The sequence below is a fragment of the Rhineura floridana genome, chromosome 7 (genome assembly GCF_030035675.1).
Source record: "Rhineura floridana isolate rRhiFlo1 chromosome 7, rRhiFlo1.hap2, whole genome shotgun sequence".
Lineage (NCBI taxonomy): Eukaryota > Metazoa > Chordata > Lepidosauria > Squamata > Rhineuridae > Rhineura > Rhineura floridana.
The window spans coordinates 116,138,871-116,143,418 of NC_084486.1; the positions used below are offsets into that span (position 1 = coordinate 116,138,871).

The 4,548-nt window shown below is 45.1% G+C and overlaps 1 pseudogene; it reads left to right on the forward strand.

The window, feature by feature from the left end:
- The first annotated feature begins 2,822 nt into the window (after nucleotides 1-2,822).
- On the forward strand, nucleotides 2,823-3,760 carry LOC133388508 (serine/threonine-protein kinase pim-1-like; annotated as a pseudogene).
- Nucleotides 3,761-4,548: the final 788 nt, after the last annotated feature.

Consider the following 4,548-nt stretch of genomic DNA (forward strand, 5'->3'; position numbering starts at 1 on the left):
GAGACTCCACTCAAGAGTTCTTGAGTCTTGGGAGGTACCAGAAATTTTCAATTTAGGAGTCAGACTTCAGACAGCAGGACAGTCTTTATAATATATGCTATTTATTCATATCTTGCACACTACATCTAATAAAATGCATTCTAGGTGGCCTTAGCCATCATTGCAGAAACAGAAAACAGAAAAATAGAAATATATGTATCAGCATGAAAGAAATTGCTGAATATCCATTTAACATCAAAGTATAAAACTCTGAAGGAACATCTTAATTAAAATAAGTACCAATAGTTGAAAGACTTAGTTAAACTCTACATCATATCACAGAGCCAAAGTACAAAGGAAATAGGAATACATGTCATGATACATTATTTATTTATTTATTTATTCAATTTGTATCCCACCCTTCCTCCCAGCAGGAGCCCAGGGCGGCAAACAAAGCACTAAAACACTCTAAAACATCATAAAAACAGGTCTTAAAATATATTAAAACAAAATAGCATTAAAAACATTTTTAAAAAAAACAACTTTAAAAAGGGGTTAAAAGCATTATTAAAAAAACATATTAAACAATTCTGACACAGATGCAGACTGGGATAGGTCTCAACTTAAAAGGCTTGTTGAAAGAGGAAAGTCTTCAAAAGGCGCCGGAAAGATAGCAGAGATGGTGTCTGCCTAATATTCAAAGGGAGGGAGTTCCACAGGGTAGGTGCCACCACACTAAAGGTCCATTTCCTATATTGTGCAGAACGAACCTCCTGATAAGATGGTATCTGCAGGAGGCCCTCACCTGCAGAGCGCAGTGATCGACTGGGTATATAAGGGGTAAGACGGTCTTTCAGGTATCCTGGTCCCGAGCTGTGTAGGGCTTTGTACACCAAAACTAGAACCTTGAACTTGGCCCGGTAGCAAATGGGCAGTCAGTGCAATTCTTTCAGCAGCGGGATGACATGTTGGTGATACCCTGCCCCAGTGAGCAGTCTCACCGCCGCATTTTGCACCAGCTGCAGCTTCCAGACCAACCTCAAGGGCAGCCCCACATAGAGTGCATTACAGTAATCCAGCCAGGAGGTTACCAGTGCATGGACAACAGTGGTCAGGCTATCCCAGTCCAGAAATGGCTGCAGCTGTCTTACCAGCCAAAGCTGGTAAAAGGCACTCTTAGCCACTGAGGTCACCTGGGCCTCTAGTGATAAAGATGGATCCACAAGCACCCCCAGGCTACTGACCTGCTCTTTCAGAGGGAGTACGACCCCATCCAAAGCAGGCAACTGACCAATTATCCGAACTCGGGAACCACAAACCCACAGCGCCTCCGTCTTGCTAGGATTCAGACTCAGTTTATTGGCCCTCATCCAGCCCACCACCGAGTCCAGGCAGCGGTCCAGGGCTTGCACGGCCTCTCCTCATTCAGATGTTATGGAGAACTAGAGCTGTGTATTGTCAGCATACTGCTGACACCTTGCCCCAAAGCTCCTGATGACTGCTCCCAAGTGCTTCATATAGATGTTAAACAGCATGGGGGACAAGATGGTACCCTGTGGCACCCTGCAGCACATCTGCCAGGGGGCTGAAAAATAGTCACCCAATTCTCTGAGAACGACCCTGGAGATTGTTGGAGAGTTGCGATGCTGGGAATGGAGAGTTCTGAGTGAGCTTATGTGTGTGTGTTTCAATCTTTGCTAAAGATTATACCTTCCCTGCAAATTAGTCAGACAGAGACTTTAAGTTTTAAAATAAGAAATAACTACTTTATTCTGGAAGTACATGCTTGATAGGAAAGAGTCCTATAGCTAACTAGCTAAGTTGGAGCAGCAAACACTGAGCCCAGTGCTTGCCCTCATGCTTTGGAGGAGAGGGACAGACAAAGGAATATGTCTGCTCCCCTCTCAAGAGAAAGAAGAAGTAAGAAGGAGGGAAGGAATTGTGATCAACATCCTTTGCATATCAGTCTAGCAGGAAGGAAGAGACAGCAGGAGATCAAAGGACAGGTATAGCCTAGCAACCAAAAGGTCTCCTCTCTAGCTACCCTTTTTAACCCCATGCAGCCTCAACCCACAAATTGGAGTTGAACCACGTATATTCCAACAGAGATAGGATTGGAACCACTGTAAAACAGCCTCCGATACCCATCTCACCACGTCGGCCCAGAAGGATACCATGGTCAATGATATCAAAAGCCGCTGAAAGATCAAGTAAGAACAAGAGGGTCACACTCCTCCTGTCCTTCTCCCAATAAAGGTCATCCATCAGGGCGACCAAGGCCGATTCAGTCCCATAAGAAGGCCTGAACTCAGATTGGAATGGGCCAAGATAATCTGTTTCATCCAAGAGTACGTGCAGCTGCTGCGCCACAACCCTCTCAATCACCTTCCCTACAAAGGGGGTATTTGCAAACAGTCGGTAGTTGTCACAAACTAATGGGTCCAGGGTGGGCTTTTTCAGGAGTGGTCAAATCACCGCCTTTTTCAAGGTGGCTGGAACCACTCCCTCTCGCAATCCACACCTTGGATCCACTCGGTCAAACCCCTTTGGCAAGCTTTAATAAGCCAAGAAGGGCAGGGGTTGAGAGGACACGTTGCTGCCAGCATCATCGGAAGCAGCTTGTCCAAGTCATCAGGCCGCATCAACTGAAACCGTTCCCAAGAAGTTGCACCAGACGTTGCAATGGACACCTCATTGGGGACTACAGTAGATGTGGGTGGGACATCAAGACTTCTACCGAGGCGAGCCCTTGCCTCGTAGACAGCAACCCAGCGACTGCCTCAGAGATGATGACGTCACTGTAGCCGGTCCCTGCTTACTTGGAACACCCGGACGGGGCGGGGATGCTGCTCTCTAAGATCAACTCACTGGCCACCTGTGCTCGGCACCCAACGGAGATCTGCACCCAGTCAAGCCCCTGTCAGGGAAAGAAAAGGAACCTTTGGAGAAGCTGTACCAGATAGGCCCGCTGCTAGGCAGTGGCGGCTTCGGTTCAGTCTATTCGGGCACCCGGCTGGCAGATGGAGCTCTGGTGGCCATCAAGCATGTGTCCCGGGACCGGGTTTCCGAATGGGGAGAACTGCCTAGTGGGACTAGGGTACCCATGGAGATCTTGCTCCTGAAGAAAGTTGGCTCTGGCTTTCGAGGAGTAATCCGTCTCCTGGACTGGTTTGAGAGGCCGGACAGTTTTATTTTGGTTTTGGAACGGCCTGATCCTGTGCAAGATCTCTTTGACTTCACAGAGAAAGGGGCTCTGCCTGAAGATTTGGCTCGCAGCTTTTTCCGTCAGGTTTTGGAAGCAGTTCGATACTGCCACAGCTGTGGTGTTTTACATCGGGATATCAAGGATGAGAACATTTTGATTGACGTGAGCAGTGGAGAGCTCAAACTTATAGTTTTTGGATCTGGAGTACTGCTCAAGGACACAGTGTACACTGACTTTGATGATACTCGTGTATATAGTCCTCCAGAATGGATTCACTATCACAGGTATCATGGCAGATTTGCTGCTGTCTGGTCACTTGGAGTATTGTTGTATGACATGGTCTGTGGTGAGATCCCCTTTGAACATGATGAGGAGATCGTAAGGGGCCAAGTCTATTTTTGGCAAAAGATTTCTCCAGAGTGCCAGCATCTCATTAAGTGGTGTTTAGCTCTGAGGCCGTCTGATAGGCCATCCTTTGAAGACCTTCTGAACCATTCTTGGATGCAAGATGTTCTCACGCCTCAGGAAACAGCTGAGATCTACTTACACAGTTTAATTCAAGAGTCTAGCAAATAGCAGTGTTTCATCCTGCTGGGTGCAAAACAATTCTGTCCTATTGAGTCTGGCTGAGTGGGAAGTTTTACAGGAATACTATTATCTCATTGCAGACAAGATTCCCCAATTTTACATAATGCTAAGGCTTATGCAATTCTTTTCTTAAATTGGACTGGCATTTGTTATGATGGAAGCATACAGCCAATGTATACCATAAAAGGTGGAAACCATAAATCCTTTAATTTCAGTATTTGATGGAGAACAGTCCGACAGAAAGAAGCGAGCCATTGATATTAAAGGCCAAGGGTATAACTGGGAAGACACTTGGCCTCCACAACGGATCATTAAACATTATGATCCTGCCTCATGGGTACATGACGGCTCAGTGGGATACCGTGACCCAATACATATTTTGAATCGCCTCATTAAACTTCCGGCGGTATAGGAGATAATAACCAATGTAAACTTGGAAAGGAATAAATCTTGGAAGCTGGGGTAGTTGATTCAATTGGTTTGGAGGAATGAAAACAATGATTGTATTGGTTGTTTTGATTTTATTGAGATGTATGCTTTTGCTTTGCTTATTATTTATAATCATGAATGGTATTTGCACCATAATAGATAATGTAGCAATTAAAAGTAATATGCAAATGTATGGTAAAATTATGTATCAACAAGTTATTCAGAATGAAGAAGCTATATGATATAAATATCAGAAAGCTTCTAAGGGGGGAATTGTGACACTGAAGTTTACTTATTTAGTTAAACATAAATATTGCTCATTTTGGGAATTGTAGCACAGTGAATTT